This window comes from Coturnix japonica, chromosome 1 (genome assembly GCF_001577835.2).
Source record: "Coturnix japonica isolate 7356 chromosome 1, Coturnix japonica 2.1, whole genome shotgun sequence".
NCBI lineage: Eukaryota > Metazoa > Chordata > Aves > Galliformes > Phasianidae > Coturnix > Coturnix japonica.
In genome coordinates this window covers 40,760,759-40,774,203 of record NC_029516.1, presented here as the reverse complement: position 1 = coordinate 40,774,203, position 13,445 = coordinate 40,760,759, and the positions used below count along the sequence as shown (strand labels likewise).

Below are 13,445 nucleotides of genomic sequence, written 5' to 3'. Positions count from 1 at the left end.
TCCCAGAGTGTAGAATCTAGGTCTTGAGAGAGTATATAGCTGTGTTAGGGCCTTGTTCTTACCTCTTCTGTTCCCCTTCTCCATCATTTTCTATCATCTTGGTCTATTGAGTTTTAAGAAGAAGAAAAAAAGAGAAGGCTGAAGGAGTGATTTGTCATAGAAAAGAACAAGGCATGCTGCAGGCATTGCTTTGATAAAGCTGACCTTTCAGTTTTCCAGTTCAGTTTGTTACTCCCGGATGTCTGGAGATGCCTGAAGAGCCTGATCAGTGTGGACTGTGAATATAGGTTATTGGTGCCCTGCATGTGGGTCCCTCAGTTCTGGTGCACAACTTAGCTGTTGCATGTCAGTGTGATGAGAGGTCAGAGTACCCTGCACTTAGAAGTGCTGTCTTCCAAGCCCTTTGTTCTTGGCAGTGCTGGATCATTTCTGTTAACTGAAGAACTAGGAATGCATCTTGCTACTTCTTACGTATGGTGACAGGAGTGAAAATACCTCCTAGAATACCAGGAAATACAGCACAGATTTTCTGCAGCAGGATAGCCAGATAATAGCTGTGTCCCAACCAGCCCTCTCAGATTATCTAGTCATGATGGGAAATCATCAAATCTTCCTTATTAAGGGCTGATAGGAGCCAGTGGAGTGGAGACAGAGGGCTGCCAAGGGTAGATCACCACTAGGAAAGTTTGGTTATAATCAGAAGCAGAGACAAAAAACAGCAAGGCTTGAGGACCCTTAAAGATATTACTGATAGTTTGATCGGAATAGACTTTGGCATAAGGACTAGCGATACACTGTTGTGGCTGAACTACCTTGTCAGACTACCAGTCAATGCAGCTGCTGATTTTCAGCCTGACTGGCCTGACACAGCTTCTGAATTTCATTTGCTATGCAGGTAAGCTCTTAGACCATATGTCTCAAAACTCTCATGCCGCCCTGCATGCAGCTCTACTTCTGCAGCAACTTTCTCGGCCTTTGATCAGGAGGTTTATTCCAAAGAGAAGTCAGACAAACACAGTGTCCCTGTGCAGCTGCTCACCTCTGTGTAGCTGAGGAAATCAGTGCATGTCTTCAGCTTCTCTTGTATTTCTTTCTTGGTGTGAGGCCCAGCTTTTGTCTTGAATGTTCAGCAAATGGGTTCTGATAAATGGAGAATAAGATCAATACTTAAGAATCTGGTGGTGTGGGCAGAATAGCTGTGCCAGCCCTAGCCCTGAAGATCCCAGCAAGCACATCTGCTAACACAGACTCTCCTGGATCCCCGCCCAAGACTGTCACCCAGCACCTCCAGCTTCCTCCTGCTCCTTGGCCCCATGTAGGATGTCCATGTGAGCGTTACGAGGTTGCTGATTGTGTTTGCCATGTGGGAGCAGCAGATGGAAGATCCCATGTGATGTGCGTTTCACATCCAGGGATGTGTATGCTTCTTGTTAACCAAGAGCTCCTGTCCTATATAACAATCCCTGATGCAACTGGTCACCCTTTCCCCAGTGCTGTCAGTGTCTTACATTCCCTCTTTTGCACCTCACAGATGCTATGGCTCCTCCAGCAACAGTGCTGTGTGTCTCCTGCTGTCTTCTCTTTGCATATGGAAGAAACATCCATTCCCCCAGCTTGCTGTGCAGCTTGGCTCTTCAAGGATGGACAAAACTTGCAAAGCTGAGCTAGCAAGGCAGGGTGAGATGGCGATGGAATTAGGGATGGAAGGTGTTAATGACTGCCTTGAAGAATGCTGAGCATTCATAGTAATATGGAAGTGCATGAAAAAAAAACCTCAAAAGCTCAGGTCAACAGATTTAGCCTCAGTTTTCTTGCTTTCTTTTAAATTTTCATCTGTTAGGGGCAATATGTTCCTCAAAAATGTGAAGATTAATCAGAAATGATGTCCACAAACTACTGCTCTTACACAAACAGAAAATTACTGTTGGGCAGAGTACTAGGTCATGCTTTCTTTGGCCAAAGAAGTTTTGGATTGTTCTCTGTGGTGGCAGGTGCTCTTTGCTTGCACCCTGATCTTAAAGTAAAGCTGTCTTCTTTCTGTCTTGCACAAAACTCTTATTAATAGAAGCTTGGAAGCAGAGTGGATCTGATACACTATGAGAAGCTGTGCAAAAACCTGTTTTTCTGGATAGGGAAACTGAGGCGCAGATAGGCTCAGTGCTAAAGGTTGCTGTGAATTTATGATTTTGGGTCTTTTGCCTTGCCTTTCAGCTCATACTACTGTTTTGCAATGTCAATAACACCAGTGTGATGTTTTTGATTGTTTAGAGCAAGGTATTTGCCTTTCAACCAGAAATATTTACCAAAGTAGAGTTGTTTGGACTGCTCATACCTCCTGTGCAGGTTGATGTAATATTAGAATGATGACTACTTTATAGGGAGTTTGTGTGCTGATACATAGACTTTTACAGGTTGCTTTTTATTCATTTGCTGGCTACAGCTTTCTTTTCAGGATCATTTAAATAAAGATATTTTCTGCAGCTAAGAACATCAGAGGGAATCATTGTTCTCAATGGAAAAGAGATTAATTAATTATCCAAATTAATTGTATCAGAAGCTAGGAGCAATAATATTGAGGGATCTATGTAAAATAATTTGTTACATAAATTGAAACTATTTAATATGCATACACAGGTTGGTCCCTAGTTAGAACATGTATTTCAGTCAAGCTAAATGCTGGCAGGGACACTTACCTCTAGACTAGGTTGCTCAAAGTCCCATCCAGCCTACGTTTGAATGCTTCCAGGGAGGGGTTTGGTTGCCATATGCAATATGTGGGATCTCAGAACTGTCTCACAGGGACAGATAAGTTTTCAGTTCTCCAAGTATACAATGGTAGTGTGATGTCTGGGCTCTGGCACCACTACAACATCATTCTGAACAGATGTTTGGAGTATATTTAGGCCAGCTTGGGTGTCAATTCATGCTGTAATTTCAATTCTACAAAAGGGTTATTTAGCAGGGTGTGGAAGCCAGATGTCTAAATTCCACTGACTTTCAAAAAAAAAAAAGTTGTGAACATAACTTCCCTTTGTGTTTTTTGACAAAAGCAAGTGTGGAGTTCATGTAGTTTTGCTTTCTTCCCCCCTTGCTCATACAATCTCTTTCTGGTGTTAATCAGAACTATTGTTCTCATCTGGGCTGGTCCCGCAGAGTGGCGAGTTGTTAATCAAACAGTGCATGCCATCTGCTTGAAGCCATGTACAGTATGCTAGGGTAATCAAGGATAAGTGCTCTGTAGTCTGCTCTGATTTCCTGTTATCCTCTCTATTTTGTGAAATGACAGCTTCCCAAGCTTGTTTAAATAAACAGAATTGAAAAAAGAAAATACTTGTTTTGATGGCTGGGTGTTGGGGGTGTATGGACCAGAGCTTGTTTTCCTTTCCCTGGGCATGATGAAACAGTACCTCATAGGCACCTTATTTTGCTTGGCTGTGCTCTTTAGTTTCCCATTTTCTCTTACATGGATGCAAAACAATGTAAAAGAACATAAGCCAGACAGTATTTGGGAGGTTCCCATTTAAAACAAGACTATTCTGGCACGCAGATTTGCACCATACAGTTGAAAATATGAGTTACAACTACTGTAGCTATTTTGACACAAAGTTCTACAGGAAATAATTCTCCAACTGAGTTTTCCTTGAGGTGCACAACTCTTTTGAGATCTCCCTTTCTTTCCAATATTTGTTTTATTCCCATTGCTTGTACTGAGCCAGTCCTCTTCTCAGAGACAGCATGATCACCACATGTGAGGAACAGGCGAACATCTGCAGGAGGGACAGGGCCTTCCTCAGGTGGCTTAATGTGGGCCTGATGTGTTGTAGGGCTGTGGGGTCAAGGCTGCTGTACCCGTGTTGGTGTGGCTGTGTCAGGCTTTCTTATCCATTTGGTATTTCAACTGTTCTTCTGTGAATTTTGATGCCAACTGCTCCCAGCTCCCATTCTTGCTGTTGCACTGCTTTTTCCACTGTGCTGTCTGGTCCATTGGGACAATTGTAGGCCTAACAGGACTGGGAATGGATTCATCTGCAAAGAACCCCTTATTTTGCTGGGCTGTTTTACAGGTGGATCAGATCTCCGATCAGATTCATTGCATGGCTGTTCAAGCAGCTTGGCTGGCAGAACAGAGAGATAAGATGGAGATGTTGCTCAAACCAGCTGGAGCAGCACTGCTGCTAGAGCTGAAGCCCATCTATTATTGCTCAGCCATGAAATGCTTGGACCGACGACATCCCTGCTGTCCTTTTGCCTAGATCATTCAGTCTTCCATAATGCTGAATGAGGAAAAGATCCTTGTTTATGTTTGTAAGAGTGCCATCATTTCACCGACTCCTCCAAAGAACCTCAAGGACTTTTACAGTCCCTTTCAATGAGTAGTCAAGTCATGCCTGAGAAATTCAAACCAGATTCCTGAATTTGCTGTTAACAGTAGAATCCAGCCTCAAGAATGAAGCAGGGTTATAGGTAGAACTATTAGATGACATGGATGATTCTATGTGGATGCAGGATCTGGATTTTGTAGCAAGTGATATCATGCTGAATGTTTATACCCTCTGTTATTCTTTTTCTCTTGTTTTCACAGTAGGCAGAACTGAAGTCATTTCAGTTACAGTTTTTTGGCACTGGAGAAGTTGCAGTCTTGCTTTCCTTCTGACCCATAGATATCATTTGAATTAAAGAAGGTGGCAGATTGAGATTACATTCCAACATCAGAAATCTGTCTAACGATACAGCTCTCTAGGAAGGTGTTTAAAGACGTGGTTGTTATTCAAAACTTAAGAAACTGAGTTATGCTAAGAGGAGATAATAAAAAATAAAATCAGTAGAATATTATGAATTGGTAATATAATAAGATACTGTACTTAACATAAAAGCCTTGGGTTTTTTGGTACACATACATTTTTAGACAAATTTATGTTTGATTGATTAAGAAAAAACATCTCCACGGGTAACACTGCTTGCCCTCTGCTTATTGCTTGACGATTAAATGAGATTTTCATGCATTATTTTTTAAAGAGCTGGTCATAAATGGCTTCATAAGGACACCTTCTTAACAGTAGTTACCTCTGCAGTTGCATCCACTACATCTGTTTATTCTGTTATTGAAAGCACAGGTGTTTTGTACTTGTGGTAGAGGCTGAGCTTTGCACTATGAGGGTTCTGTGCTCTGAAATATGCATTGGCTTTTCAGAAACAAGCTGGTGAGCTAAAAAGGGAGGCAACTGGTTCATGCACAAGCTAGCAGACATAATTTTGCGCCCATTAGCTCTGAAGGGGCTCCTTATGTTTATAATAGTTTGTTTTTTAAGGAAATAAGTGGTCTTTTTCCTTTTTAAGTGGTTCCAATGATTGCAGATCTATCTAGGAGTCTGTGTCAGAAGAAAGAAAAATGGTGCTTGCCTAGGACTGTCCACACTATTGAGGATGAACTTGCTACTGTTATGGGGTTCTTCCTTCAGTTCATGATTTCATATACTCCCAGCTTTTATTTTTCAGAATTTTTACTCAGTCTTTCCTCACTTCATATTTGTGCAATGAATTGTCCCAGATCGTAGTACTTTGAGCTCACAATTATTGAATTAGGTGTTATCTATCTTGCGTTTTTGGTTTTGTTTTTTTTTTTTTTCCAAGGCCATTTTGTGTTTTGTTTGTGTCTATGTTGAGGCTTGCAATGTTTTGCAGCTTGTTTTCATTCAAAAGGTACCTCCACTACTTTGTCAGACAAGACAGGAATGAAAATACAAGATAAACCAATACAACTGTCTATCACAAGGCTATCTAAGGCACTGCTATAGTGCCATAAGCAAGCTTTGAAAATTACTATTTGAATACTTTTTCAACTTGTTTTGAACTCATCATATAAAATCTGTAACTAGATTTTCTCACATTTGATCATGGGAATGTTCTGTGAGACAGTATCCAAAGTCTTGTCACAGTGACAGCTGTATCATCTCTGTTGTATTTCCTACAGGTACAAGTTTTCCTTCTAGCCATCCTGAAAAATGGACTCTGTGCTTGTTCTTCAGTCCTGTAGCTATTCATTGAAAATGGAAGTATTGACATAAGCAGATCTTGCTAGAATGAACAAAAAGTAAGCGTTCATTCAAAGGCATGTCTTTATTTGCTTAAAATTCTAGGAACAGGCCAATTTGTTCAGTAAATAGAATTTGCTTGTGACCTTCTGTACAACCTCTCCATGTCCTCAGAGCTGGTGGTGCTGCAAAATATAGATCTCTCCTGCAATTAAATACTTTGAGGTTTCTGAGAAGATAACGTTGGTTGTTTCCTACCAAACTGGAAGGAAGCTGCATCTTTAATGATTGTGTCTGGATTACAGGATGTAACCAAACAAGTCTAAGTAATGACAAATTCCCTGTTTCAGAGGCATCTTGGAAGAGTTCTGGATAAAAATTTTGTTTTCAGCAGCTACCAAAATTACATTTCTCCTGTTGTTTTGTTTTTGAATTTTAGTTTCTGGAAGTAGCTGGCTGATATTTCTGTCAGGTAGCTATGTATGAGTTTCATGTATATGCAACTTTAAAGTAAATGTATAGCCCTGTTATGTGAACCCAGTGTATTCTGCAGTACGTGTTAAGCCACAAAATATCGATAATAGTATTTTATTTGGTAACATGAGATGTGTCTGTGGCTTCTCTCCACATATGAGTAGGATGATCTATTTTTTTTTTTTTAGCTTAGTGGAAACAGTAAATGACATGGTGGAAAACCATCCACTGGAAACATGCAAAGTCTGTTCATGGTGACAGGCCGTGTCAGTTCCTACCTCAGTAGAGACAGACTGTCTTGGTCACCTTATTTCCTTCTATGTTTTTTAAGCACCACTTCAGACCCTTATGGTAAGAAATCCATAGTTGGTTCCTCTTAATTTCACATCTTCGTGGGTTCAAAGACATGTAAAACATCTTCATTTGCAATATGTTTAAAGCATCAGACTCTTGTATCTCTCTCTCTTCCAGTAAAAGTCCTTTGCCTGGAAGCCTTGACTTGGTACTGCAGCTGCACAGCATTGTGGAGCTGCTGTAACAGAGCCCAGGATGATCTATTTCACTGGGCAGTTCTGGTTTCTACACAGCTTGTTTGGCAGTAAAATGAGAGATTGTTTAAGGCTTTTGCTCTGTTGGTGAAGCACACTAGTTTATCTGTTGCAACATTTCCTTAGACTAAGGTTATTTTTCAGAACTGTGGTCAACTTGAATGCAATAAAAATGATCAGAAGTCTCAAAAGCACAGTCTGTGATGAAAGACTGAGAGAACTGGGTTTGTTCAGCTTGAAGAGACTGAAGGGAGGTACGATAACAGCCTTCAAATACATGAAAGGTCACTGCAAATAGGAAGGGGTGAAGCCTTTGCTTGTATCATACTTCTTGGCTTTTGAACCCAGCCCAGCAAGATTACCAGATCTAAGGTTTGTGTAATAACAGTACAAGTCATAAAGCTGTGAAGTCTTTGGTACTGTTGTCAGTCCCTAAGCCTGCAGAGAAGTTGTTTTTTTGCTGGCTGAAACTGAAATCTCATCTGCAAGTCATTGCTTCTGAGTGGCTGCAGGAACTGGTAGGTGCTACCTGGTAGGTCTCTAAAGGCAGGCAGGTTCTGCTTTTACCCTCTATTTATCTTGTCCTCTCAGCACTCTCTCACTCTGTTTTGGGAACCAGCTAGCATTTGTTGCAGCTGAGGTTTTTAATTTCATGGTCAGTTGTGTACTAGAATTTGGGCTGTTTTGTCACAAAAATGGGTTAACTTTCAGTGAAAACTGCAAGGAGAAAGCAGTGTAGGAAAGTAGTGTGTCAGTGCCCGTAAGGAATAGGTGTGGGTGCAGTTGACATTTACCAGCTTGTACTAGAACTCAATTGGTGTGTTTCTGCTTGGAGAGATTGCAAAACTGCCCATGTTTTAAACAGCTGATCAGTAGTAATCTTTTCTTTATTGCTAGAATAAAGAGTGACACAACAGTGGGGGACTGATAACCTCTGCTCTTGTGCACAAATGGGGAAAATCTCCCTGTTGAAAGATGCACGCTCATATTTATTTTTCCCCAGGTTCCAGGAGGCAGAGGTGCTGCCTCTCCTAAAGCCTTTTGGCTCTCATTCACTGTGCCCTGGCAGTTCTTATTCAGGTGAAAAATTGAGAGAGAAGGCTGACTTCAGAGCACCATAGGACTTGCACACTGGCTCCCTGTTTGCTGTTATATCTCCTCACTAACCCTAAGGGCTCCCAGAGCTCAGCAGCAGCAATGTGTTCAGAGCCTGGCTTAGGTTAGGCAGCAGACTCTTCATCAGTGCTGAGTGCTTTGTCCACTTCTTTGCCCTGCAGTGGCAGTGCTGTTTGTTCTGTTTGCCCAACACATCACAAACTGTTTCTTTCATAAGATCATGGGAACTTGTCCCTCTCATAATTTCAAATTCCCATTACTTAGGCTAGATCAGTGAATGCCTTTCTATCTCTCTTCTCTTTGTTTTTGGGCTCACTTCTCTGTCAGCCATGAAGAATTACTATTTTTCAGCATTGTGTCCACTTTGCCCTTGCTAATTCTTGGTGTTTTGACATGCCGTGTTGATAGAAGAGCTTTCCTGAAGGGTCTTCTCTATCAGCATACTGGGAATTTTGTCCCCACCATTCTAGATTTTAGAGAGACTGTAACATCAAAAAAAGAGATAAAAGAAAAGAGTAGTGGATCACCCTCTCTGGCTTCATGCAAATTCTGTCTCCTTGCAAAATTGTTATAGCTGATTTGACTGGGTTAGTTGATCATCTTTTCTGACAGGAGTCAAATTAATTACAAATGACCCTGAGAGATAAAGTTCCATAGGTGTCTACTGTCAGAGAGGAAGATCACATTAAGAAATCATCCAATTAAGTGGAGTAAACACGAGAAGTGGTTTATTTATTTGTGGGTTGCTACTTTGATCCATTGTGCTCTTGCTGTGTACACAGTTACAGTGAAACAGTGGCTGTATGGCTATTGAGTTTTAGAGCTCACAGGACTATAAGTCAATGGCCACATGAACTGGCTAAGCCAGACTCCAATGTAGCCATCCCTGTGGTTCCCTGTTCCTAGGCACTGGCACATGCCCTCATGTTTGTACATGCAATAAGGGGGGGAATACATCCCTCAAGAACTAACTTGGGCAAAACAAAGGCAAAATGTCTTTTTCAGCTGGGCAAATTCCCCATTCCTGTCCATTGTTATGCTGTGAAAAACATCTTTCTGTGCCAAAAGGAAATGGAGACATGGAATGGGAAAAAGCAGGTGAGCCCATGATGTAAGGGACAGCTTCTCTGGGAGACAGAGGCAGCTACTGTTAAAATGAAATGTTTATTGAGAATGAAGTAGGGCAGTTGACAACAGGTCATCCAGCAGGATACTTGTGCACGTATCAATGTACTTCCATTTGCCACACACAAAGTAATTTTTCTTTTGACATCTGATGTGAGGGGTTGATGTACACAAACAACATAATTCTGGTCAGCTGAGAAGTTTCTTTTAACTGTGTAGAAGACAAAATTGTCACAATTTAATGTGGATCCATCCCGTAACACGCTCTTACCTATCATGAGACCTATTGTGCAAAATAGATATCTGGTGTAACCGTATACCAGCCTGAGCTGCACACAGCTGGTGTCACACTGAAGTCATCCATTATTTTCAGAAGGTTTTTCTTGTCTGGTCTCCCTAGCTTCTTAAAAATAGGTTTATATTAATAACTTTATGGTAGGCATTTTATGTTGAAATCACTTTCTACTATATTGGGATTTTAGTCCATCCAATAAATGTTCCCTCTGGTAAACAATAGAACACAGCACTCACTAAATTTAGAGGGGAGATTCTTAGCCTTAAGTTATTTGCCAAACCCTCATTCATTTTGGCAGTGTCAGCTGGCTTTTAAGTAGTAAATGAATTGCTGAGTATGTCTAAAGAAGAGCCTGTCAAATGATTGGTATTTGAATTTGATAGCTTCATCAAGAAAGAGATTCCAGCACAAATGAAGGAAGTCTTTCTTCTTTGTCAGTCTCCATAATTGAAACTGAAGCTGCTACAAATTACATCTTTCCTCTGGTGGGAGACACTCATGTGGGTAAGTATTTTTTACGCTATGGCCCTCTCTCTGCTACTGATGGTTTTCCCTGCTCACTTACTCAGACTTCCTGTGTTACTGATTTTAATTCCTTATGGAAGTACAGTGGCGTAAGGAGTCATCTGTGCTGGTGTGGTAAGAAATCTAATGAATGGATTATGACAAAGCTTTACTTTTATAGTAACCAGAGAAGCTATGAAATTAGCAATTGATTGCCTCACTTTTCAATTAGTCTGAACGCTGACAGAAATATCACTGCTCTGCTTCTCTGCCTTGCTAATGAGGGAAGACCGAGCTATTGGGAGAGATTCAAGCATCATGATCTTCACTATGTGCTAATTCTGTATTTAACCTGGGTTTTACCCTTCTATGTGGGATGCATTGTTACACCTCAAGCAACTAACAGAGCTACACATTGAAAGCACTGTTATAAGCTACCTTGGGTGGTTTTCTATCAGCTTTTAGTGCCAGGTGAATCTGGTGAGTGTACTCACACAAAGGGATAATCAGTCTTTTAACACCTTCCTAGACAAGTCTTCTGACACTCATGTGCTGCTTACCCATGCTGATTCTCTCTTTGAATAATTGGACAAAAATGGGAGACATAAAAGCTTTGCTTAGTATTTGTTATCTCAACCTGCCTATAATTTCTTCATTTTCTTTCTTCCCTACATTCTAAGCATCCCTCAGAAATCCAGAATTCTGCATACCTGTTGCTTGATTGCAGGAACACATCAGGTGTACAGTGTTGGTCTGAGCTGCAGAGCGCAAAAAAAGAGGAAAGATGCAGACATCCATCTGTATTCCTATTTGAGAAAACAGTCTGAAATGTAAAGAAGATTCTTCATCTTGTAAGCTCACCTTGTTCATTTCTCCTTTCTTTTTCCTTCATTCTGATCCTACTGTTCAAAGGCTTTATTTCAGATACAAGGTGGCAGAAAAGGCAAGTGGCTATTAATTGTTGGGTTGGTTTTCCATATGACCACAGCTGGGTCTGTAGGTTGGTAGGGTGACTCTCCCAGGGTTTTAAGCAATACTCTCCTGTGTTTATTTCTGGGATCCCTTTTTCATTTGTCCACTTCAAATATCTGGTAAATGGAAGAAAAAAGAAAAGAGGAAATTAGCACTTCTCAGCAAATGAATTACTTGTGGTTTGTTGTTTTGAAAATGAAAGCATTTATATTCAGACTTAAAACACCACATTCACTTCTTGATCAAATCTAAATGGCCATGTGATTGCATGCTGTCTCTTCCTTTGTGAACATCTTGCCTATTTAGACAATATGTAGATGGTTTATGTCATATTAGACTATGGCAAACCTGATATTACTTCCTTTGTGTAGAGGAATAAGAGAATTTTTCACCTGCTAAGACTTCTAGGCAGTAATTCTTGAGTAAGATAAACATCTTGTCTGCTTCTGTAGTTTGCAGTCCTTACCAGCTGCTCAATTAATTGAGCTCCTTAAGAGACAGAGAAACATTTCCATGATACCGGTGAAAGGTGTCACCTCATACACTTCTTTCTTCTACTGTAATCTGTAAGAGGTCTTACAGCATAGAACATGTTGTAATGGTCACTGCTACGTGAAAAAGCTATTTTTTTCAATTCTCTCTCCTTTCCTCTTTCTACTCTTCCTCCTTCCATGATCTGCACAGTTCTTGCTTGGCACTTGTCTTAATCTTGGCCATTTCAGTTCACTGAGATCACAAAAATCTGTTGCAGCTCTAGAAAGTGGATATTCTGAGCATTTAGTGAGTCAGATCAGCTTGGTTGTACTGCCAAGCCATGCAAGGTATGGAGCAGCAAGACACAGAAAGGAATGTCGGAGGAGGCAGCCCACCCATTTTAGCAGCACGTGGTTAGATCAAGCCAGCTGCAGTGTGAAACCTTACCTGCAAGAGACACCATGCTTGAAGTCTGCTGAAGTCTGGAAAAGGCACAACAAAACTGCCACTGGTCTCTTCAGTCTTCTAGTAAGTAACTGGCCTACTCATCTGCTTTTGCTCAACAGCTGTTCTGAATGAATTAAAATCATCTCCTATTTTCTTTCCTGGGGATAAGTCCAGCTAAGAAAAATTCTCAGCAGACAGAAGATTGATAATAGAATGTACAAACAGGAGCCAGCGAACCTCAGAAAGAATAAAGATGGGACTAACGTGTCTTCTTATCCCTAGGAGAGGGTTCTCTGTTTCATCTACCTTGACTAAATTAGGGCAGCTACTGTTTTTAGCATCAAAGATTTTAAGTGCACATGGAAAAGTACTGTTTATTTTTGTAAGAAGTACATAAGGATTGTATCTACATACAAAGCAACAACCCCAGTTCACCCCACTGAAGCTCAAGTTTGCCACCTCATCCTCCTTTCCTGGCACTATGAGAGTGCTGGAGAAATTGTATTCCTTGTAATCAGCTACGTTGCCTGCTCTGGCTACATGCAGCCTCAGGCTGGGCATGAAAGTATGCTGATATTGGGAGTGGGACCTTACTGTAGCAGGGTAAGTTAATGCACATGGGTAAGCTCTGATTAATCACCTCTGGCAAAATATTATACAAGGGAGTTTTTGCTTTGTGCTTCAATCACTGTGCAGCATGTATGTTTCTCTGCCTGACAAGTGATGGTAGGAGGGTGAGTCCATCAGTATTTGTGTAGTACTCTTAGTACAGTTGCTGCATCTTGAACTGACTCACTCCTGATGGTGAGCCACTGCAGGGATGCATATGGGCACAATCATCTTTCCTCTTTATACAGAGGTAACTCTTCCAAACAGCAACTGGATGAAGTGCTATGTTATTTGAAGGTGTTCGTACTGTCTCTGCCACATTGCTGATATCCTTGCCATTTCTGTGAATAAACAGAGCTCAGAATATTTCTGTATCAGAACATGTTCATTTAACAGTTAAAATAAACTGCATTTTATTGTCTTGTACAGAACGAGTCATCTATCAGCCTGATGCCTTTGGTAAATATTGTTTTAGGTTCATTTTAACTACCAGCATTTCTCCTCTGGTAAATTCTCAACAGACAGGGTTTAGGATGTGGTACTTAGCTGAAGCTGTCCTGCTGACAGATTGCTGTGACCTTGCTGTGACTTCTGTTCTGATCTCACTGGCACTGCTGGAATTTGACACACTAGAACATGAGATACTGTCTCCATTATGCTACTAATTGGTATCCAGAGCATTGTGTTCCTGACTTCTTCACCATCTGATGTAGGTGGCAGATAGTTCTAATTTATCTTTGCCATGTGATTTAGGAGGCTCAAGTCTCTATTGCCAACAGTTGATGCCTTTATCCACACATGTGGCTGTCTTTGTCCTATGCAGGTATACAGGTTGACACAGGCTTGTGT

The 13,445-nt window shown here is 40.9% G+C and overlaps 2 long non-coding RNA genes across 6 annotated transcripts in view; both read left to right on the top strand.

Annotated features, from left to right (window-relative positions):
- LOC107311555 overlaps positions 1 to 13,445 on the top strand; it is a 99,946-nt gene that overhangs the window by 39,083 nt on the left and 47,418 nt on the right. The gene's annotated exons all lie outside the window — the stretch shown is intronic.
- On the top strand, positions 7,472 to 12,971 carry LOC116653254. The gene is made up of 3 exons (XR_004306812.1): positions 7,472 to 7,572; positions 9,974 to 10,094; positions 10,822 to 12,971. It is a non-coding gene; the product is annotated as an uncharacterized LOC116653254 (long non-coding RNA).